Genomic DNA, 25901 nt, shown 5'->3' on the forward strand with positions numbered 1-25901 from the left:
GTGGTGTAAAGTGTATTACAGTTCTTGTTTCATTCCTTATGGTAAGTCTATGCGATAAACTGTGTGAATACCTTGCAATGCATGCTCTGTAGCAGTGCAGGCACACTGCACATTTGGAGTTCCATGTATGGGTTCATGAAGTATTTATTGTTGATCGGAAGTGATAGTTAAGGTCATCAGATTTAAACCAGAAAAATTTGTCGTTTTGAAGGTTTCAGAGAACGGAAAGGAATTGCTAACGCCGGTGTTAGAAAACGTCTACAGTTAAACGCTATTGCAAAAATTTAGAAGATGTGAACTATATTAATGAACATGTGCACTTCATAAACAACCTTCTGACATGTTAGACCTATATGACGAACAAAGCTCAAATTTATATCGTTGACAGTCGGTTTGAATCTTTTCAGGACCTATTTTACAGTGAAGCACCTTGGAATTTGCAAAGCAGAAATCCATGATATTAACTTAATTTACTAAGTCGAAATCGGACGAAGATTGATGTTTAAAGGCATTCTTCAGATTTCGCATAAGAAATTTTTACTAGCAGTTTGCAACTCCATTAATTAAAATGGAAAATAAAAGGTTTTAGTCAGCGGCTTCTACCGTGATTCGAACTTACAGTACAAGCACTGCAACGCATAAGGGAACCTCTGAGCTAACGACACACTGGCGGCCAGGGGCGGACTATAGTCACTGCGATGTTGCCTGAGCCTCAAAACGCAACCTTAAACACAGAAACAGAGGAGGTGGAGATTACTGTTTTAACGTCCCGTCGACAACGATGTCATTAGAGAGGAGCACAAGCTCGGATTAGGGAAGGATGGGGAAGGAAATCGGCCGTGCCCTTCCTAAGGAACCATCCCGGCATTTGCCTGAAGCGATTTAGGGAAATCATTGAAAACCTAAATCAGGATGGCCGGGCGCGGGATTGCACCATCGTCCTCCCGAATGCACACACAAACAGGTGTTACTTATGTGAAGAACGCCGTTCTTGGAGTCCAGAAATTAAATATACTTTCTAATTGTGTCATCTTGCAGTGGATTATATCGTACGAGTCTTCGTTGTGGAAAACGAATGTTAAGTGAATTTAGCGAGGTAACGCCGACCTACACCCGGAAGTAAATGCACTATCAGAGTGTTGACAAATACTTGCTACGACGCTGCCATTTCTCGGCTCTCTGACGAGGCAGCTCTTCAGCGAAATGCTTGCCGTGATTCTCCGATACGGTTCTTCAGAGTGGAGACGCGCGCGCACGTTTGGTTTTTATGCGGCGTTCTCCCCTGGTGGTTTCTGACGTCGCCTTGTGGGCTATGTATACATATGAGACATTCAATTATCATTAATCCAGAATGATACAAGTTTCAGCTTCTTGCGTGGAAGAAGGCTGTTGACGCCGACATTATATCATTTCAACGTAGGGAAAGCAAAACGGATCATTCAATGTTTCTCATTCAACATAAAGCATGTGAGATAAATTTCCGTAACGTTCATAATCATCTAAAAATACAAACGAAGTAAAAATACACCGGAATCTTATTCGAATTGAATATAATGTAAGATACCAAACGCTTTGCACCTCGATGTCGAATTTGTCCACTTGCAATCGTTTGCAGCATGCACATAGATTGTCATGATTACCACGAGAATGAAGAAATATGTTGGTAAGGATGGAAGCAAGAAGAGACGCAGTCAACAAATATTCTATTCCTCATGGCATTCATTTCATTTGACACGTAAGAAGAGGTAAAGCGGGAATTTACTTTCGTTAACACGAAAGATATGCCGCACATATTGATAACGAGGAAGTCTGCGTCTTCATACGTTTCCTCCTTGAAATCTGTATGCTCTATTATATACTAAGTAGCCCGATCATTGTTTCAGTAATGTGACCCTCTTGTTTGACCCCGTAACGATGAACAGATTCCAAATGCATGTCTCTGCGTGAAAGTAGCTGTTCGAACCCTTCCTGGGTTGTTTTTTGTGTTTTATTGCTTGGAATTCCTGAAGCAGACCACTGTGCCTTCCCCCCTCGTGGGTTAGGTCTCAAAACTAAACCGCTTTGTATCCAATGGCATAATTTATTCATACAGCATCAGCATAAGACTCTTGCGAGTGAGAGAATGACAATTACAATCGTAACAAGAACAAGCAAATAATGAATGATGTTTATTCCAACGCAGAACGAGAATGGCTTTAAATATAAAAATCTATATCTATATCCATATCTATTGATCTTTGAGTTGGCACAATGAAAATATATTCTTAGCATTTAGTTACTGAATTTAGTTCTGGATGTTTGCAGAGAAAAGGAAAAGTCGGTACTTCTCGCTAGTGTAATATAATGTGAACCAGCAACTACCCTTTCCTTAGAACACGACTCAAGCAGGTCCTCAAGTAGGCACTGCTGCACTCTGTTCCCTGACATTGCTCTGATGACGGTTAATGCAGATAGTTCCGATTATGAAATACAAAACGTATTGCACGTTAGTTCCTAGGATAGTAACATTAAATTTGCGTTGTAGACGGCACATGAACGTGACGACTATCCATATTACTCATCAATATAAAAAGACAATATTTTGGGAATTTAACAGGATTACTCAAAATGAATTCTGAAATTGGGTGACTGACCGCACAGGTGCTAAACGTCGTCAAGAGTATACGATGTCCTAACCGCATTAGGAATATGAAGATCGTCTTCGACAGCTCGCAACTTTCACATTGCTATCCCCACCCTACTCCAGACAGCTCTCGGTGGAGTTGCACTACGTTGCCGATGTTACGGAAGGCCTTCAAACCGACGACAGACCACATATTGAAAAATACAAGCGAATTCTCTTGCAGTGTAAGCTTATTGTAACTAATCTAAAAATTATTGGAGAGGAACATTGTCCTATTCAAAAAAGTAAAATGTTACACACTGTTGACGTCAAACGGACATTATCTATGTCCTGTCTTGTGTCCTACTCATCTATAATATCAAGTGTACTATGAAAATGATTATATATAATGGATTATAAGGTAATGCATTGATACCAGATGGTGGGGGCCGGCCGATGTGGCCGTGCGGTTCTAGGCGCTTCAGTCTGGAACCGCGTGACCGCTACGGTCGCAGGTTCGAATCCTGTCTCGGGCATGGATGTGTGTGATGTCCTTAGGTTAGTTAGGTTTAAGTAGTTCTAAGTTCTAGGGGACTGATGACCTTAGAAGTTAAGTCCCATGGTGCTCAGAGCCATTTGAACTATTTAACACAAAATGACATTAAAAATTTTAGTTATTCACGAGCAGCTAGTTGAGAATATGTATGAACATTAAATGACACGACGAACCGTCATGTTCTGCATATGGATTCAAACCCAGCTCATGCAGACTAAGCAAAGATTTCGTGACTGACGGAAACTAACAGTCATTCCTGATTAGGCATACAGAGAGTGATATACCTCGATTTTAGACAGTATCAGTTAGCAAATATCAACTTTAAATTGCATAACGCAAACATTTTTAACAGACGCGAATTCCTACCCAGCATCTATTGTCCCTGTTAACGAACTACGAGAGATGTTAAATATTGCTTCTTCACAAGTAACTTACTTGAAATGCCGTGAGGTAAAGCTGTGTGTTGGACACGGATTCGAACCCGGAACCTAATCGGATTGCTATCGAAGCACAGTCAAATGTGACATATCGGAATTTCGCGGCAGTAACTAGATGTTATAACTGAAATGACGAGACGAAAAATTAATTTTTTCCTTCCCAGGACTCCAACCCGGCACCTATCGCTGTTATATTCTAGAGAAAACTAACGTTAAATATGGGTTTGTTGCACCAGCAGTGACATGTGAGTATGTTTGAACTGAAATAATATGACGAAGAGTTCAGCGCACACTGGGAATAGAGCCCCACACATATCGTTGTTGACTACACACAAAGAGACGTCAGCTACCGAATTTTTCTCCACCAGCTGCTCAGAATAGCATCTTGAACATACAGTCATCTCGCAAATAGTTCTGTGTCTCACTGGGAGTTAAAAACGTCAGATATCGTTAGTGTGACAGCGAATGAAAATACATTAAAAATCAAAATTATTATCCACCAGCAGACAGGTGTTCTCATGCTAGAGCTTGATAATACATAATTAAATCTTTAGTGCCGGGCCAGGATTCGATCCCATTCACGCATAATATGTGAAGGTGTTGAGGAATCTGCAGTTTTGAACAAACAACAAATTGTAGCCGAGCTGTATTGCCACGAAGGGATCAAATTCCGCGTTAAGGGCGGTCTGAGTTGCATTCCCAGTTCAGAACCAATTTTATCGACATACAGAAGCTCAAATAAAAGATGGAATAAGTGTCCTGTGACCATACATAGCGTTTGTGTCGTCACTTGAAATAAATAACTAGTATAAGAAAGGTTACTGGTGGTAGAGTTTCTACATGTCGCCACTCCAGACTTTATTGTGGTTCAACCTACCGTCTACTTGGTAAAGAAGGAATATCATCTTTAATGTGAATTTTCTGACCATGCAGCCATTATATCTCCTTCACTTGGTGTAGCCAGGAGAGAATGGAATCTGTCTCTCCCTATCTAAAATCATTGACAGAAGTGGGAATCGAACCCAGACCATAGGTATAACAACCTACCATCCGTCCAGCAGACCACGAAATCCTCTTCTCTGCGAGTCATTTTTCTATCGTAACGCAGTTGTGCCACACTGGATGAGAATTCTGACACACAGGCTCCCTGTAGTAATTTGCAGCATGTTCAGTAAATTCATTTACTTGGTTGACCGAATCACCATGAACTAGCTGCCTCGGCTACCCAGTGCATACATTCGACTATTTTGTAATCACAGAAATAAAATCACGTTACTGCCACCTACACACAACTGCCAACATTGTAGGATGCAGAAGTTTAAATAAGAAGTGTTCCTTTTCACTTGAGCTATTCTATTGCGCTATCTGTTACTAGAAAACGTCGTTCAGTCCAAAAGAAAAGCTGTAACTGTTTGTCTCTCAGAAGTCAAGACATGGCCATATGCATAATCTCACAGTGCTGTGGAATCCAAAAGTTCTGAAGGAATAGTTGCCGAGCTCTGGAGCTGTTGTAGTTCCGTGTCAGCTTGTAGCATAGATAAGATGTCGCGAGTTCGAATACATTCAGTGCTACATTTTTTAAAACGCAATTCTGCTCTCTGCTGAAGTTATCAATCTAATGGAACTTTGAACAAATTCCCTTCACTTCTCAACCCAAAGTAGTCGCATGTGGAAAAAGGACTAACTACTGTGACATTTTGTCCTATTCAGGTTTAATAGACAGCAGGCAGCAGATGCATCTCGAAGATGTGCAGGGAGAGCGCATCGTGCCATAATATGTCAGAAAAGTATTTTCTACATTAGCCGTCGTGTGGTAGTGATATTTTATTCTTCTTCAAACTTTGATTGACAGCTTTAACTCAGAACAAATTTTCTACATGCATGTAATCAATAAACTGCATGTGCATTGTCAGACTGTCATAGGTAACATCAGAGAATTCGCATATATCGTTGATGATTAATTTCTCTCTCATGTTTACTATTGTTTTAACAACACTAAAGGAAACCTTACGAAAATTGTGCACTGTATTATAAGAAATGAAATAAAACTAACGATGATAACCTTACGACGAAAGTATCTGTACACAAGCATGCCTCTATCGACACGAATTAGTAAAATACTACTCACTTAGATTTTGATAGGGTCTGTGTTTAATTGGTATGCTGTGTCATACTCAAGAGGTATGCAAATGTGGCATTTCATAAATATAGTTACGTATTCCTAGAAACCCAAAATTCGCTTGTCAGCAGCGGAAAGAGGCGTTACCTGTTGTGCAGCATTGTAAGTTTTTCAACATTGCACTATGAGCTGAAAGCATTTTCTTGCGATTTCCGTATTGATGTTTGATCTGACTGCTTGTAGCTCTTTCACAGAAGGGATAAAAACGTTTCAGTCAGTGAGACTGGAACTGCGAACCGTAACAGACGCTGTTTCACATGTCAGCATGTTACCACAGAGCTGGCGAGGGGGTATGGGTCTCAGCTTCCTATTACGACGGCAATAGTAACTAGAACTCGTAAACCGCTATTTAAAGGTCGAGATTAGTTGCGATTTCCACCTGCAACGACTTTCTTGGGCTGAAAACCGTAAATTTTCAATCTTTTGTTACCCTTCAAGCTATAATAACTCAGATTATTCAATGGAAATGACAGGTAAAATCAAGTGAACTTTGAGGCTTAATTCCGTGCACACCAGGAAGTAACTCGTCGATCACAGAGTTGCCAAACATACGTTGCCTTTTTGCCAAATCTCAGTTACAGTACCAGCAGGAAGAAGACGAACCGATGTGATCCTACAGCGGTCTGGGAAGTGACCATAGCTGGTGTCTCCAAGTCGCGGCTGCTACGGCCTGGAATACGTAATGCGTCTGATTCGCTTTCTGTAACTAGGTTTAGGGACTGGAGCGTAGTTACTAATAATACTCAGAACTGACTGCAAACTGAGCATCATAAATCAGTAACTCTCATTGTTGTTTTTATATTTCTTTCGTAAGTGCACTCAAAACTAAGAAAGTCATTCACAGGCGTTTTCCTGCCTCGCCGATAGTCGAGCAGAACATACAAATAAAAATAAAAAAGAATGTGTGTGTGTGTGTGTGTGTGTGTGTGAGAGAGAGAGAGAGAGAGAGAGAGAGAAATAAAAAGCAATGAGAGAGTGTGTAAAAAATTGTTGTAAAGAAATTGAATCATGGTATTTAAAGAAATCTTTCATTAAAATGACACGTTCCACATCATTACGAAATGTCGTATTCATGATCTATGGAACAAGAGTTAATCTAATGTAATGTAATCTAATCTAATCACATCATATTGATTATTAGCCATGAAGAGTCATGAACTACCGAAAGTTTTGCCAATACCAGTAACCAAATCTAAACTTGAAAATAAAAGACGACAATTTTTGTAATAAACCGTGACTCCTATCAAGACCCTTTCATCCCTGTTATCTAACCACGAAAGATGTCTGATATACCTCCATTCTGAAGTAACAAAGTGTGCATGCATTTAAAGATGAAGTGCATGATGTGAAGTTCTGTGACGGAGATATGAACCCAACACGTAATCCGATTGTTAACTAAGAAAAATCAAATGTTACGTATCGGTTTTTCTTACGAGCCGCTAGGTGTCTGAATCTAAAATAAGGATACAAACTTTTGTGCCTAAGCGACAATCGAACTGCACACCTACCGCGCATCCACGAATATAGCTTAAGTATCAGTTGCTTACTCATGAACAGTAAGATGTGTGCGTGTTTGACCAGAAATAACGACACCTGTTGCGATTGTTGGCAACACATGAACAGACATTGAAATTGCGCGTTAATTTTCACTAGCAGGTGGGTGTGCACTTGATAAAGCTAGAAATGAAATTATGAATATTTTTGTACTGGATCAGGTTTCAGACCCACATACTTACCTTTGGAAGAGAGCTAGAGAAGATTGCAGTCTTGGGAAAAGGAACGAAATGACTGAACTATACTGTTCCGAGAGATTCAGATCCTCGAAAGAGGAGATACGAATTCGAATCACAGTCCAGCACCAAATTTTTAAACTTCTCTAGTTCAATCAAGTACAAGTAAAATAAGAGCCCTGTCCCTTTAAATGGCTATCGGTTCATCAAATAAAATAAAATTTTCTAATGTAAGTAAGTTTACTGGCGACTGTATTTCTGTTTACCATGACTTCCGCTTTGTCATTTCCCAACGAAAACTGGCTCTGCTCAGTTGGTTATGAAGGAACGTGATGTTTAATGCGGATTCTGGATTATAACGTCTTTCTCTTGAGGTTACCAGAGGTAAAATAAATCTGTTTGTGCCTCTTAAAAGTAAATGCCTGAACCCACGCATTGCACCTGTGATAGCTCGTTCCACCAGACCATTGTGGCCACATTACCCAGCCCCAGGAGTGTGCTGTAACGGATGATGTGCTTAGCTTACAAAATTAGTCACGGTGGAAAAAATGCGAGTCTATTAAATGGTCAAGTAGAAGCAAGCTTCTGACGCAGAGATTATGCTATTCTCATGTCAGCAGGATGTAAAGACTCTTCTAGGCATCATAGGCTGGATGTGAAGCCATTTCGATTTTTCACAAATTCAGCAAATTTCTTAGTTCGAGAAAATCCACTGTGAAGTGTGAAGTTGCCGGATAATTCGATTATTACTGTTATTATTACTATCATTTTATTCGTACCGCTGATGGAACACGACCGTAGTCTTGAGGTAAAACGCGAGACCAGCTAATATGACGTCTGGCGACCGAAAGCACATATCAACAGAATTTTTATCGCCCCTTTCCTCTCGGTGCTGAAGCTATGAGTGTAATTCAAGCGAATCTACAATATCATATTAGCTGGTCTCGCGTTTAACCTCAAGACTACGGTCGTAGTTTAGAGTAATGTACTAAGACTGGAGTCAAGACATCCTCTGGGAAGTGCCGCAGTCTACATGTTGCTAGATCGAGCATATTGCCAGACATAGAATTCTGAGAGGAGCATGACTGTATTGTCCACCTTACGTGAACGACTCGGCGGTCAATTTTTTGGTCTGAGACTGTATCTACAACACATATTGCTCGCTTAAGACCCAGAAGAATTTAAAAAAAAAAAGTAGTTTATGAGAGCAACGTTAACCATAGCGTTCGAAGTATTCATAGTATTGTATACGTGTGTGTAAACGCCTTCCAGTGACCACTCAAGAAAGACAAGGATACACAGTCTAGCTTCAATATTATAAATACGCCTCAGTTTGTGGATGAACTCAGACTTAAGTTGATAATAATTTTGAAAATATAGCAGCACTGTACCCATTGGTGTTAAACTCGTTTTCAACCAATGATTCCCACAGCTACAGGGATACTACTTGTGATACCTCTTAGACAAAATACTTAAGCAGTGTTATCAGACGAAAAGATCAACCTGACACAAACTGTGGGAAGTTTGTTTTACAACCTTCGTACCTGGATATTCAGCTTTTTCCTATTTGAGATATCTGTGAACGTTGCTGCTTAAGACGATTTAAGCAGAAAATAAATTCCCTCAGCTTCGACAATGTTTAAAGAAATCGTCTTATCGGCACTAAATCGTGATTTGTGATTTGTTTACCGGCTGTACTCTTCCGTATTTTGCCGGTTGGAAGGCGAAAGCTTATTGACAAATTTCACACAGAAATTACTGTTACAGTGTACTTATGGAGCCAAATGAGTCAATTGCGTATTTTCCGGTGAGAAAGAGCACTGGCAAACAGTCTTCGCTACATTAGGTTATTTAAACTGGTGTCACTCTGAGCTAGAATTTATGGTCAGCGACTAAGTGTAAGGTCAACGTTTCGGATGCGAGTTTTGCGACTGTGAAATACTTTTATACATTATAGAAGCGAATATTAAATGTGCACTAATATTGCGAAAATTTTGTACTTGGACAGCTTAGAATGAAAATACTTCTGTTTATTGCAAAGGGAAACAATAGATTTTCTAAAACACTGTCTGTCATACACTACTTGAAACAGGTCATGTCGACCAAATCATGTGGAAGAACTAACAGCAACGTATATCGGAAGGCAGTAAGATCTCTTGCCTTTTGGTTTGTCAGTACTCGATAGCCACTTCTAGGCGAAAGTAAATGAAGAAAGGCAGTGCGTTTTTGTTACCAAGTAACGTCTTCGTCAATTACTTTAGTTTTAATGTAATTTACGAGTAATTGCTGGTGTTTGATATTAACATGAAAAGGATTCCGTAGACAGGGAAAGAACCTGTTTTTGGGAAACTAATTCTATAGTGACCAAAAGATACTAAATGATGTTCAAGCACTTGTGTTACAGCAGCAGTATGAATAAAATGATATTAATAATAACAGTAATAATCGAATTATCCGGCAACTTCACACTTCACAGTGGATTTTCTCGAACTAAGAAATTTGCTGAATTTGTGAAAAATCGAAATGGCTTCACATCCAGCCTATGATGCCTAGAAGAGTCTTTACATCCTGCTAACATGAGAATAGCATAATCTCTGCGTCAGAAGCTTGCTTCTACTTGACCATTTAATAGACTCGCATTTTTTCCACCGTGACTAATTTTGTAAGCTAAGCACATCATCCGTTACAGCACACTCCTGGGGCTGGGTAATGTGGCCACAATGGTCTGGTGGAACGAGCTATCACAGGTGCAATGCGTGGGTTCAGGCATTTACTTTTAAGAGGCACAAACAGATTTATTTTACCTCTGGTAACCTCAAGAGAAAGACGTTATAATCCAGAATCCGCATTAAACATCACGTTCCTTCATAACCAACTGAGCAGAGCCAGTTTTCGTTGGGAAATGACAAAGCGGAAGTCATGGTAAACAGAAATACAGTCGCCAGTAAACTTACTTACATTAGAAAATTTTATTTTATTTGATGAACCGATAGCCATTTAAAGGGACAGGGCTCTTATTTTACTTGTACTTGATTGAACTAGAGAAGTTTAAAAATTTGGTGCTGGACTGTGATTCGAATTCGTATCTCCTCTTTCGAGGATCTGAATCTCTCGGAACAGTATAGTTCAGTCATTTCGTTCCTTTTCCCAAGACTGCAATCTTCTCTAGCTCTCTTCCAAAGGTAAGTATGTGGGTCTGAAACCTGATCCAGTACAAAAATATTCATAATTTCATTTCTAGCTTTATCAAGTGCACACCCACCTGCTAGTGAAAATTAACGCGCAATTTCAATGTCTGTTCATGTGTTGCCAACAATCGCAACAGGTGTCGTTATTTCTGGTCAAACACGCACACATCTTACTGTTCATGAGTAAGCAACTGATACTTAAGCTATATTCGTGGATGCGCGGTAGGTGTGCAGTTCGATTGTCGCTTAGGCACAAAAGTTTGTATCCTTATTTTAGATTCAGACACCTAGCGGCTCGTAAGAAAAACCGATACGTAACATTTGATTTTTCTTAGTTAACAATCGGATTACGTGTTGGGTTCGTATCTCCGTCACAGAACTTCACATCATGCACTTCATCTTTAAATGCATGCACACTTTGTTACTTCAGAATGGAGGTATATCAGACATCTTTCGTGGTTAGATAACAGGGATGAAAGGGTCTTGATAGGAGTCACGGTTTATTACAAAAATTGTCGTCTTTTATTTTCAAGTTTAGATTTGGTTACTGGTATTGGCAAAACTTTCGGTAGTTCATGACTCTTCATGGCTAATAATCAATATGATGTGATTAGATTAGATTACATTACATTAGATTAACTCTTGTTCCATAGATCATGAATACGACATTTCGTAATGATGTGGAACGTGTCATTTTAATGAAAGATTTCTTTAAATACCATGATTCAATTTCTTTACAACAATTTTTTACACACTCTCTCATTGCTTTTTATTTCTCTCTCTCTCTCTCTCACACACACACACACACACACACACACACACACACACACATTCTTTTTTATTTTTATTTGTATGTTCTGCTCGACTATCGGCGAGGCAGGAAAACGCCTGTGAATGACTTTCTTAGTTTTGAGTGCACTTACGAAAGAAATATAAAAACAACAATGAGAGTTACTGATTTATGATGCTCAGTTTGCAGTCAGTTCTGAGTATTATTAGTAACTACGCTCCAGTCCCTAAACCTAGTTACAGAAAGCGAATCAGACGCATTACGTATTCCAGGCCGTAGCAGCCGCGACTTGGAGACACCAGCTATGGTCACTTCCCAGACCGCTGTAGGATCACATCGGTTCGTCTTCTTCCTGCTGGTACTGTAACTGAGATTTGGCAAAAAGGCAACGTATGTTTGGCAACTCTGTGATCGACGAGTTACTTCCTGGTGTGCACGGAATTAAGCCTCAAAGTTCACTTGATTTTACCTGTCATTTCCATTGAATAATCTGAGTTATTATAGCTTGAAGGGTAACAAAAGATTGAAAATTTACGGTTTTCAGCCCAAGAAAGTCGTTGCAGGTGGAAATCGCAACTAATCTCGACCTTTAAATAGCGGTTTACGAGTTCTAGTTACTATTGCCGTCGTAATAGGAAGCTGAGACCCATACCCCCTCGCCAGCTCTGTGGTAACATGCTGACATGTGAAACAGCGTCTGTTACGGTTCGCAGTTCCAGTCTCACTGACTGAAACGTTTTTATCCCTTCTGTGAAAGAGCTACAAGCAGTCAGATCAAACATCAATACGGAAATCGCAAGAAAATGCTTTCAGCTCATAGTGCAATGTTGAAAAACTTACAATGCTGCACAACAGGTAACGCCTCTTTCCGCTGCTGACAAGCGAATTTTGGGTTTCTAGGAATACGTAACTATATTTATGAAATGCCACATTTGCATACCTCTTGAGTATGACACAGCATACCAATTAAACACAGACCCTATCAAAATCTAAGTGAGTAGTATTTTACTAATTCGTGTCGATAGAGGCATGCTTGTGTACAGATACTTTCGTCGTAAGGTTATCATCGTTAGTTTTATTTCATTTCTTATAATACAGTGCACAATTTTCGTAAGGTTTCCTTTAGTGTTGTTAAAACAATAGTAAACATGAGAGAGAAATTAATCATCAACGATATATGCGAATTCTCTGATGTTACCTATGACAGTCTGACAATGCACATGCAGTTTATTGATTACATGCATGTAGAAAATTTGTTCTGAGTTAAAGCTGTCAATCAAAGTTTGAAGAAGAATAAAATATCACTACCACACGACGGCTAATGTAGAAAATACTTTTCTGACATATTATGGCACGATGCGCTCTCCCTGCACATCTTCGAGATGCATCTGCTGCCTGCTGTCTATTAAACCTGAATAGGACAAAATGTCACAGTAGTTAGTCCTTTTTCCACATGCGACTACTTTGGGTTGAGAAGTGAAGGGAATTTGTTCAAAGTTCCATTAGATTGATAACTTCAGCAGAGAGCAGAATTGCGTTTTAAAAAATGTAGCACTGAATGTATTCGAACTCGCGACATCTTATCTATGCTACAAGCTGACACGGAACTACAACAGCTCCAGAGCTCGGCAACTATTCCTTCAGAACTTTTGGATTCCACAGCACTGTGAGATTATGCATATGGCCATGTCTTGACTTCTGAGAGACAAACAGTTACAGCTTTTCTTTTGGACTGAACGACGTTTTCTAGTAACAGATAGCGCAATAGAATAGCTCAAGTGAAAAGGAACACTTCTTATTTAAACTTCTGCATCCTACAATGTTGGCAGTTGTGTGTAGGTGGCAGTAACGTGATTTTATTTCTGTGATTACAAAATAGTCGAATGTATGCACTGGGTAGCCGAGGCAGCTAGTTCATGGTGATTCGGTCAACCAAGTAAATGAATTTACTGAACATGCTGCAAATTACTACAGGGAGCCTGTGTGTCAGAATTCTCATCCAGTGTGGCACAACTGCGTTACGATAGAAAAATGACTCGCAGAGAAGAGGATTTCGTGGTCTGCTGGACGGATGGTAGGTTGTTATACCTATGGTCTGGGTTCGATTCCCACTTCTGTCAATGATTTTAGATAGGGAGAGACAGATTCCATTCTCTCCTGGCTACACCAAGTGAAGGAGATATAATGGCTGCATGGTCAGAAAATTCACATTAAAGATGATATTCCTTCTTTACCAAGTAGACGGTAGGTTGAACCACAATAAAGTCTGGAGTGGCGACATGTAGAAACTCTACCACCAGTAACCTTTCTTATACTAGTTATTTATTTCAAGTGACGACACAAACGCTATGTATGGTCACAGGACACTTATTCCATCTTTTATTTGAGCTTCTGTATGTCGATAAAATTGGTTCTGAACTGGGAATGCAACTCAGACCGCCCTTAACGCGGAATTTGATCCCTTCGTGGCAATGCAGCTCGGCTACAATTTGTTGTTTGTTCAAAACTGCAGATTCCTCAACACCTTCACATATTATGCGTGAATGGGATCGAATCCTGGCCCGGCACTAAAGATTTAATTATGTATTATCAAGCTCTAGCATGAGAACACCTGTCTGCTGGTGGATAATAATTTTGATTTTTAATGTATTTTCATTCGCTGTCACACTAACGATATCTGACGTTTTTAACTCCCAGTGAGACACAGAACTATTTGCGAGATGACTGTAAGTTCAAGATGCTATTCTGAGCAGCTGGTGGAGAAAAATTCGGTAGCTGACGTCTCTTTGTGTGTAGTCAACAACGATATGTGTGGGGCTCTATTCCCAGTGAGCGCTGAACTCTTCGTCATATTATTTCAGTTCAAACATGCTCACATGTCACTGCTGGTGCAACAAACCCATATTTAACGTTAGTTTTCTCTAGAATATAACAGCGATAGGTGCCGGGTTGGAGTCCTGGGAAGGAAAAAATTAATTTTTCGTCTCGTCATTTCAGTTATAACATCTAGTTACTGCCGCGAAATTCCGATATGTCACATTTGACTGTGCTTCGATAGCAATCCGATTAGGTTCCGGGTTCGAATCCGTGTCCAACACACAGCTTTACCTCACGGCATTTCAAGTAAGTTACTTGTGAAGAAGCAATATTTAACATCTCTCGTAGTTCGTTAACAGGGACAATAGATGCTGGGTAGGAATTCGCGTCTGTTAAAAATGTTTGCGTTATGCAATTTAAAGTTGATATTTGCTAACTGATACTGTCTAAAATCGAGGTATATCACTCTCTGTATGCCTAATCAGGAATGACTGTTAGTTTCCGTCAGTCACGAAATCTTTGCTTAGTCTGCATGAGCTGGGTTTGAATCCATATGCAGAACATGACGGTTCGTCGTGTCATTTAATGTTCATACATATTCTCAACTAGCTGCTCGTGAATAACTAAAATTTTTAATGTCATTTTGTGTTAAATAGTTCAAATGGCTCTGAGCACCATGGGACTTAACTTCTAAGGTCATCAGTCCCCTAGAACTTAGAACTACTTAAACCTAACTAACCTAAGGACATCACACACATCCATGCCCGAGACAGGATTCGAACCTGCGACCGTAGCGGTCACGCGGTTCCAGACTGAAGCGCCTAGAACCGCACGGCCACATCGGCCGGCCCCCACCATCTGGTATCAATGCATTACCTTATAATCCATTATATATAATCATTTTCATAGTACACTTGATATTATAGATGAGTAGGACACAAGACAGGACATAGATAATGTCCGTTTGACGTCAACAGTGTGTAACATTTTACTTTTTTGAATAGGACAATGTTCCTCTCCAATAATTTTTAGATTAGTTACAATAAGCTTACACTGCAAGAGAATTCGCTTGTATTTTTCAATATGTGGTCTGTCGTCGGTTTGAAGGCCTTCCGTAACATCGGCAACGTAGTGCAACTCCACCGAGAGCTGTCTGGAGTAGGGTGGGGATAGCAATGTGAAAGTTGCGAGCTGTCGAAGACGATCTTCATATTCCTAATGCGGTTAGGACATCGTATACTCTTGACGACGTTTAGCACCTGTGCGGTCAGTCACCCAATTTCAGAATTCATTTTGAGTAATCCTGTTAAATTCCCAAAATATTGTCTTTTTATATTGATGCGTAATATGGATAGTCGTCACGTTCATGTGCCGTCTACAACGCAAATTTAATGTTACTATCCTAGGAACTAACGTGCAATACGTTTTGTATTTCATAATCGGAACTATCTGCATTAACCGTCATCAGAGCAATGTCAGGGAACAGAGTGCAGCAGTGCCTACTTGAGGACCTGCTTGAGTCGTGTTCTAAGGAAAGGGTAGTTGCTGGTTCACATTATATTACACTAGCGAGAAGTACCGACTTTTCCTTTTCTCTGCAAACATCCAGAACTAAATTCAGTAACTAAATGCTAAGAATATATTTTCATTGTGCCAACTCAAAGATCAATAGATATGGATATAGATATAGATTTTTATATTTAAAGCCATTCTCGTTCTGCGTTGGAATAAACATCATTCATTATTTGCTTGTTCTTGTTACGATTGTAATTGTCATTCTCTCACTCGCAAGAGTCTTATGCTGATGCTGTATGAATAAATTATGCCATTGGATACAAAGCGGTTTAGTTTTGAGACCTAACCCACGAGGGGGGAAGGCACAGTGGTCTGCTTCAGGAATTCCAAGCAATAAAACACAAAAAACAACCCAGGAAGGGTTCGAACAGCTACTTTCACGCAGAGACATGCATTTGGAATCTGTTCATCGTTACGGGGTCAAACAAGAGGGTCACATTACTGAAACAATGATCGGGCTACTTAGTATATAATAGAGCATACAGATTTCAAGGAGGAAACGTATGAAGACGCAGACTTCCTCGTTATCAATATGTGCGGCATATCTTTCGTGTTAACGAAAGTAAATTCCCGCTTTACCTCTTCTTACGTGTCAAATGAAATGAATGCCATGAGGAATAGAATATTTGTTGACTGCGTCTCTTCTTGCTTCCATCCTTACCAACATATTTCTTCATTCTCGTGGTAATCATGACAATCTATGTGCATGCTGCAAACGATTGCAAGTGGACAAATTCGACATCGAGGTGCAAAGCGTTTGGTATCTTACATTATATTCAATTCGAATAAGATTCCGGTGTATTTTTACTTCGTTTGTATTTTTAGATGATTATGAACGTTACGGAAATTTATCTCACATGCTTTATGTTGAATGAGAAACATTGAATGATCCGTTTTGCTTTCCCTACGTTGAAATGATATAATGTCGGCGTCAACAGCCTTCTTCCACGCCGGAAGCTGAAACTTGTATCATTCTGGATTAATGATAATTGAATGTCTCATATGTATACATAGCCCACAAGGCGACGTCAGAAACCACCAGGGGAGAACGCCGCATAAAAACCAAACGTGCGCGCGCGTCTCCACTCTGAAGAACCGTATCGGAGAATCACGGCAAGCATTTCGCTGAAGAGCTGCCTCGTCAGAGAGCCGAGAAATGGCAGCGTCGTAGCAAGTATTTGTCAACACTCTGATAGTGCATTTACTTCCGGGTGTAGGTCGGCGTTACCTCGCTAAATTCACTTAACATTCGTTTTCCACAACGAAGACTCGTACGATATAATCCACTGCAAGATGACACAATTAGAAAGTATATTTAATTTCTGGACTCCAAGAACGGCGTTCTTCACATAAGTAACACCTGTTTGTGTGTGCATTCGGGAGGACGATGGTGCAATCCCGCGCCCGGCCATCCTGATTTAGGTTTTCAATGATTTCCCTAAATCGCTTCAGGCAAATGCCGGGATGGTTCCTTAGGAAGGGCACGGCCGATTTCCTTCCCCATCCTTCCCTAATCCGAGCTTGTGCTCCTCTCTAATGACATCGTTGTCGACGGGACGTTAAAACAGTAATCTCCACCTCCTCTGTTTCTGTGTTTAAGGTTGCGTTTTGAGGCTCAGGCAACATCGCAGTGACTATAGTCCGCCCCTGGCCGCCAGTGTGTCGTTAGCTCAGAGGTTCCCTTATGCGTTGCAGTGCTTGTACTGTAAGTTCGAATCACGGTAGAAGCCGCTGACTAAAACCTTTTATTTTCCATTTTAATTAATGGAGTTGCAAACTGCTAGTAAAAATTTCTTATGCGAAATCTGAAGAATGCCTTTAAACATCAATCTTCGTCCGATTTCGACTTAGTAAATTAAGTTAATATCATGGATTTCTGCTTTGCAAATTCCAAGGTGCTTCACTGTAAAATAGGTCCTGAAAAGATTCAAACCGACTGTCAACGATATAAATTTGAGCTTTGTTCGTCATATAGGTCTAACATGTCAGAAGGTTGTTTATGAAGTGCACATGTTCATTAATATAGTTCACATCTTCTAAATTTTTGCAATAGCGTTTAACTGTAGACGTTTTCTAACACCGGCGTTAGCAATTCCTTTCCGTTCTCTGAAACCTTCAAAACAACAAATTTATCTGGATTAAATCTGATGACCTTAACTATCACTTCCGATCAACAATAAATACTTCATGAACCCATACATGGAACTCCAAATGTGCAGTGTGCCTGCACTGCTACAGAGCATGCATTGCAAGGTATTCACACAGTTTATCGCATAGACTTACCATAAGGAATCAAACAAGAACTGTAATACATTTTACACCACAGACGCTCACTCTGGCTTGACGAAAACATCCAATCATTGATCAAACGTTGCACAAATAATTAAGTTTGAAAGGAAAAGAAACGAGGTATGAAGCATTTATAAATTCATCGAATGTAGTGAGGCGGTTTAATTTCGTCCCAGTCTATAAAATTAATTTCGGGCCATACTCAGCTCTTGCCGATTACCCGCCTACTAATCAGGGCGTCTGTCTCCGTTGCTTTTGAGCGTGAATGGAAATTGTAGAAATTTTCTGTGGAGCAACATTTAATAATAAAGCGTTTCAAATCATCAAAAGCGATGAGCGGTAGCAGGCGCTTTCGATAAAGAATGGGGGAGTGCAGCGCCGCTGCTGTCGCCACGGCCGCTGCCAGTAGCCAGCAAATGGATCCCGGAGCTTTGCCGCATACGGCGTCTAGAGGAGGACAGTCTGCAGGAAATCTGCCGCAAAATCGTTACTAGATAAAATTTTGATATCGGTGTGTCACAAAGCGAAATAGATTGAATCTGCGCTACCATTACATTCACGTCTTCAGCATTCAGACAGAAGAGGCTATAAAAATATCTTATGCCAGCTGCTCTCGATCCACTGACATTATGAACAGAAACAGCGCACGCTACCGCTAGACCACAGGCGTAATCAGCCTAGAGTTTCTCTATCTTGGGACAAGTTTGACTCCAGGAAGTGCCGCAGTCTACAGTGTTGCCAGATTGTGCAGATAACCGGACTTAGAGAATTAGCGAGTTGGCCAGTTTCTTTGTCCCATGTCGCGATCGGCGCGGACTTAGCCTCTGAAGCGGCCGGCCGCCGGTCAAGTTTTATGTCAAAGAGTGTACAATAACACGTGTTTACGTGACGGATCATCTACTCCACGGAGCGCCGCACCTCACGTCAGCACAGTCTGAGCACTCGGTTGTGACACACTGACTACTGCTTGCAACAAATTTCCAGCAAATAAAAGAGAAGTAACTGAAAAGAGTCTTTGGAAGTGGATACAATGGTTCGGAAGCGAAAAAAATATAGGGCTCGTCCGGGATTTGAACCCGGGACCTCTCGCACCCTAAGCGAGAATCATACCCCTAGACCAACGAGCCATGTGATGTCTGTGGCTCAATATAGTGTATTGGCATAAGTGTAATGATTTTCACAGATAAGAAAGTTGTTTATATATTGCGATTAGCCGTAGAGCCAAGGTCATAACGAGCTGATGGCCTACGTATTAGGAACCAGGAAGCGTCCGCTCGCCACGTGTGTAAGACACGACGACGCTGGCGTTGAGCTGCAAGGAAACTCTCATGACAGTCAACGTTTGGGGTACTCTTGGGCAGTGCTAAATAGTGTAGTCTTGCACAGAGGGATTATGAATAATATGATGTTGAAATTCTACACCGAACTGGTACTTTCTCTAATTTACAGCTATGATTAACAGAGCCGTGGAGCTCTAGTGAATTATTCTTTAGCCTCGATTGCTCAGTCGCGAGCTAGCCGTAATTGCTTTTACGTATAAATAGCTCTAATGAACATGGCGTTGTTTTCAATTGAAATAAACCTTTAGGTACGGAGGTATGTTCTATGTGAGACGACAGAAATACTACAGGAAGCGAAGATTACGTGATATGCGCTCGTAGGGCATTGCATTTTTATTAGTTTCTTTTTATAATTTTGCGATAAAATTTAGTTTTAGCTAGTCTTATTCCAAGTACAGTGTTTGGGATAAATGATGTACACGTCTTACATACATCTTATTTCAAATGCCTGTTTTGCTAAACTATCTCAAACACATTGACACTGTCTGTAACTATATATGTATTCATGCATACAGCCATTCTTCCTCAGATGTTACTCTTATATGTTCGCGATGTAGATAAAAATAAAATTATACGTCTTTTGCAAATGAATGTTTATTATCATTTTTAACCAAATATCTACAAAATATTTATAGCTAGGCGAGCACCTTTTTTATATAGACAATCAGTGATGCCTAAGAGAAATAAGTGAAACATGTTTGGCCCTAACCGACAATAAACATTAAGCTGCAAAACACAAATAATATTTATTCATAAATTTTTATATACATTACTGTCGGTACTTGTTTCCTTCTAATACAAAACGTTTGTCACATGTAAAATTAGTGAATCTACAATCGTCATAGTCATAAACCTCCATGAGTCATATATAGCAAAGTAGCATCTTAGAGACTCCAATGATGGGAAACTCTTCGTCGCTTTCCTAACAACTACATTACATCAAGTAGGCACTTTTTTATTGCTGTGTGGTGTAATATCGTTATGGAGACTTGTGTAGAAAGTTTATCTGGTAAAAGCAACAGCAGAAATAAATACTGATAAAGTTAAGAAGTTTCCAAAGGGGACTGTTATGTCTTACAGGACGATTAACGTCACTAGTTGTCTGAATGTGTGTCTACAGAACACCGTATCACCAAGATCAGGGCGACGGCAGCTACACAAACCAAATATTAATCACCGATATAATTCGCAGCCTGTTGTAAATCAAACAAATGGAAAATACTTTTTGCTTTGATGGTGCAAGGAGCACAAATGAGTGACCTAAATACAATGAGAACCTGGTATCTTATCCGACGAGTTGGTTTTGCATAGTTCTCTATTATTTAATATTTTATGATCCAGATCTCTTGTATAGGGAGAAGAACTAAAGGGATCCGATAAATCAGACGCAAATGTGGATTTGGAGTATTTCTTTCCAAAAAGACATACGATCGTCTCATGAAACAATTGAATTTTTCCTCGCATTTCGCGATTTCCTCAGTTCCGTCTTAGGTAAGAGCGCATCGTTATCAAGCTCACAACGTACTCCAGTATCTTATTTCTTTGCGCGGAAGATGATAAATTGTCTCCATTTTGAGCTCCCTGCAGGCACTACGTCAGAAATATTGGCAGCAGCTGGCAGCCTCTTCATGCCACACGTGTGATTTCGAGATACAGTGCAGCGTTCAGTTTTAGTATTTCAAATTATCAGTGCAGCGTATGAAGAATAAGATAATTATAGAATCTAAATCAACACACATCAAAAAAGTTTTTCATCAGCCCAGTTCCCAGAACTCCTGAAGATAGACGTTGATTGTAGATATTGAATCACAGACACAGTCCCTTTGACTGTTCACAGATGTCACTAAACCCGCCCAAAGATGTAAACAACCATGCACGAGCAGCGCCTATTAGACTGAGGGAGTCCCGACAGCCGACCAGTTCCAGTCATTCCACCAGGAAGGAGGTATACGGCTCATGTTGTCTGTAGTTCAACCATGCCTAGACGGTCAATACCGCGGTTCGATCGCATCCGCATTGTTACTTTGTGCCAGGAAGGGCTTTCAACAAGGGAAGTGTCCAGGCGTCTCGGAGTGAACCAAAGCGATGTTGTTCGGACATGGAGGAGGTACAGAAAGACAGGAACTGTCAATGATATTCCTCGCTCAAAAGACCATGGGTCCCGCAAATTCACTCCCGACGTCCATGGCGAGGTCCTTCTTTGCAACCACGACACCATGCAGCGCGGTACAGATGGGTCCAACAACATGACGAATGGACTGCTCAGGATTGGCATCACGTTCTCTTCACCGATTAGTGTCGCATATGCCTTCAACCTGACAATCGTCAGAGACGTGTTTGGAGGCAACCCTGTCAGGCTGAACGCCTTACACACACTATCCAGCGTATGCAGCAAGATGGAGGTCCCTGCTGTTGTGGAGTGGCATTATGTGGGGCCGACGTAAGCCGCTGGCGGTCATGGAAGGCGCCGTAACGGCTGTACTATACGTGAATGCCATCTTGCGACCGACAGTGCAACTATATCGGCAGCATACTGGCGGGGCATTCGTCTTCATGGACTACAATTCGCGCTCCCCATCGTGCACATCTTGTGAATGACTTCCTACAGGATAACGACATCGCTCGACCAGTGAACCGTATCGAAAATGCCCGGGATAGATTGAAAAGGGCTGTTTATGGGCGACGTGAACCATCAAACCACTCTGAAGGATCTACGCCGAGTCGCCGTTGAGGAGTGGGACAATCTCGACTAACAGTGCCTTGATGAACTTCTGGATAGTATGCCACGACGAATACAGGCATGCATCAATGCAAGAGGACGTGCTACTGGGTATTAGAGGTACCGGTGTGTACAGCAATCTGGATCATCACATCTGAAGGTCTTGCTGTATGGTGGTACAACATGCAACGTGTGGCTTTCATGAGCAGTAAAAAGGGTGGAAATTATGGTTACGTTGATTTCTATTCCAATTCTCTGTACAGGTTCCGGAACTCTCCGAACCGAGGTGATGCAAAACGTTTTTTTCAAATCAAATGGCTCTGAGCACTATGGGACTCAACATCTTAGGTCATAAGTCCCCTAGAACTTAGAACTACTTAAACCTAACTAACCTAAGGACATCACACACACCCATGCCCGAGGCAGGACCGTAGCAGTCCCGCGGTTCCGGACTGCAGCGCCAGAACCGCTAGACCACCGCGGCCGGCAAAACGTTTTTTGATGTGTGTATATACATAATCGGCAGCCAAGTGTACGGTGCGTGACGGATGATATTGTGTGCTGTCACTATCCAGTCCTTGGTCTTTTTCATATTTTAAGGAGATTGTGGCTGCTCACAACAACTATAATACGTTACGTAAGTAAGGTGCCTAACCACCTTACGTACAGATAAATGTTGGACTGCCGGCCAGGGAGGCCGAGCGGTTCTAGGCGCTACAGTCTGGAACCGCGAGACCGCTACGGTCGCAGGTTCGAATCCTGCCTCGGGCATGGATATGTGTGATGTCCTTAGGTTAGTTAGGTTTAAGTTGTTCTAAGTTCTAGGGGACTGATGACCTCAGAAGTTAAGTCCCATAGTGCTCAGAGCCATTTGAAATGTGGGACTAAATACTAAAGGAAAATTAAAATTGTTCAGTCATGCGCATTGTGAATTAATAAGAAAATTTTATTACTATATTGTAGTTTACGTTAGCTGCAGGAGATCCCAGCATGTCAGAATCGTCGAACGAGGCACAAAGCTGGAGTAAGTGACGTGGATGCTAATGAACTGCACTGAAGATGTCGCTATGAAATCGAACATATGGCCATTAAATAAAATCATCACGGTTCCAAAGGCTGTTTAGGAAGTTGAGTTTTTGGTTTGGAATGGACTGGGTATGATGGTCGGTAAAGTTTAGTCATAATAATTAGTAACAGGGACGCATTATCATTGAGGCAAATTGTGTACATCTTGCTGCATTCATTACTTATACGTATACATCTGTATCCTACAAACGACTGTGAAGTGCATGGCAGAGGGTTCGTCACACTGTACCCGTTATTAGGGCATTTCCCTTTTCCATTCAGGTATGGATCGCTGGAAGAATGACGGTTTAAACTAATCTGTGCGTGCTGTGATTAGTCTGATCTTGTCTTCACGATCCCTACTGGAGCAATACGTAGGGGATTGTAGTGCATTCCTAGATACATCGCCTAGAGTTGGTTCTAGAAATTTTCTACGTAAGCTTTCACAGGGCTGTTTGCATCTATCTGCAAGCATCCTGTTACGCTCTCCGACGAGTCATCAATTTAACCTGTGACAATCCTTGCTACCGATCTTAATAGTCATTAAATATCCCCTGTTAATCCTGTTTGGCACTGGCCCCACACATCTGAGTCATATGTTAGGATGGATCTTAGGAGTGTTTTGTTTGCAGTCTCCTAGTAGTCTGCCAACTTGTTTACTTACGGCTGGGTCTATACCATCATTCCATTTCATTTCCCTACAAACTCCTACACTTAAGTATTTGTCGTGTGGCAGCTTATTCCCAAATTGTAACATAATATATTTTATAATGCTATATGCATATCCGCATGGTCAGTTTAGTGGATCCTTTAATGGCACATCAAACTGCAGACAGTATTCAGTACTACCAGTGGCTGCCCAGACAATTACTATTGATCTTCCTTTACTTTTGTTACGGTGGGTGATCTACTTTTAATTTTACGGCAGCTTTGAAAGCTTCCTAGCTGGCTTGGGTGATGTAGCTTTTCATCAAACAAATATATGATACATGATAACCCACCACCTTAGACATTAGTGGATCTTAATATCTACAATATAATGGTTTTATTAGCAGCATTTATTCTATTCTAGATTTTCTACTTTCTTGTTACTACAAGATGAAGATTAAAGTTACGCTATGGGCAAGTCTACTTGTCTACTGGAATTCTATTGTTCCTATCCTAACAAATTAACACCTGCAGCGTTACAGACGTGCCAGAAAATCTATAAACCTACAATTTTTGGCCGTGCGCACCGAGTTAATCCACGTGTGCGTGCCCCTGGCACTGGCCTGGCCTTAACTGAATATCGCTGCGGGTTCAGAAAAACTAAATTTTACTAAAAACCACCTTACTACTGTTAGTCATTATTGGTGTGCTATGAGTCTAGTTCGGAATAGTTTCGCACCTTCCCCTGTTCCAGGACGTGGCGGATGATGTAGCTTACTTAAAAGGACCAGGAGTGGCAATAAACATGTTCACATTCTAACATTCTGCGTGGTGTCTGTTGTTCTATACCGTGTCTCCCTACCAGTTTCGCGCAACGACGCTCTGAGCGTGTTTTTTAGGGAATCGACTAGTTTGAACCTGGGACCTGTTGCTGGTAAGGAGACGCCAGACCACACATGACATGTAGAATTCAGAAGAGTTCAGTGAGACTAGCGATGATATAACCAAATACTTAATGATTTCAGCGTCAGCTCCACTGCACTCCCTGTAAAAGAATCTTAATACTAACTAAATTTAGTGGAAGGGGTTCAAGGCTTTCCTATTTTTAGTTAGCTGGTAAAATAACGTCGAAAAAGCAGTTAAGTTTACCATTGGAAATTTTATTCTACTCACAAAACATTGTTTATAAATTGCACTATTGATAAAAGGAAATGTTTTAATACAGGATGATAAAAACCAACTGTGTTCAACAAAAATGTGAACGAATATTCCCTGAGTGGGTTTCCAAGTTCTACAATGGATCGAAGGATGACCTATGCCATATCACATCTATAATCTAGGTTTAAATTAAGCTTAACAAGAGAGAAAACTATCAAAATGGTCTACAGTGACCCTCAATTATCATTAATTACTTATCTAACTTGTCGTAAATTACAGTGGCTGATGTGGCTTCTCAATAACTATATAACAGAAAAATCATCGCGTTTCAGATTTTTACTTCAAGTGGCAAGTGTGAACACCATGAGCTTTAATTGACGATCGACACTAGTATTACGCAAAAAGGGGTTGTAACAGATGAGACTTCTGCAGTTCTGAGTGAAGCTTTATGCGCTGTTATGCGGCATCGTGTGCATTCATTACCTTGTCGGTGTTCGTCAGGGGGCGGCGGGCAGCACAGCTCCGCTCACCTCGCCGTCTCGGAAGCAACTCCTTCCTAACTTCTCCTTACTACAATTTACCGAAGTGAGTTAAAAAAAAATATCTGGCTGTGTTTTCATCTGACCAATCATGGTCTCAATGTTAACCTTAAGCTCCGCCTACAAAAATTCTGTCTATCCAATGAGAAACGTTATACTTTTCGTGGTGGGGCAATGTTTTTAAAGTTTGCAACGTAACAGAGACGCGAAAAAGTCTCACGCTAAAACTTGCGGCTGGGGGTGGCCCTTTTTGTGTTATTGTAAGATCT

The 25901-nt window shown here is 40.8% G+C and overlaps 1 long non-coding RNA gene and 1 other non-coding gene across 2 annotated transcripts in view; both read right to left on the reverse strand.

Moving 5' to 3' along the window:
- Nucleotides 1–25901, reverse strand: part of LOC126145889 (uncharacterized) — a 1192902-nt gene that overhangs the window by 1043824 nt on the left and 123177 nt on the right. The window lies entirely within an intron of this gene.
- Trnap-agg (transfer RNA proline (anticodon AGG)) lies at nt 19219–19290 on the reverse strand. Its single transcript has one exon. It is a non-coding gene; the product is annotated as a tRNA-Pro (tRNA).

Source organism: Schistocerca cancellata, chromosome 2 (genome assembly GCF_023864275.1).
Source record: "Schistocerca cancellata isolate TAMUIC-IGC-003103 chromosome 2, iqSchCanc2.1, whole genome shotgun sequence".
NCBI lineage: Eukaryota > Metazoa > Arthropoda > Insecta > Orthoptera > Acrididae > Schistocerca > Schistocerca cancellata.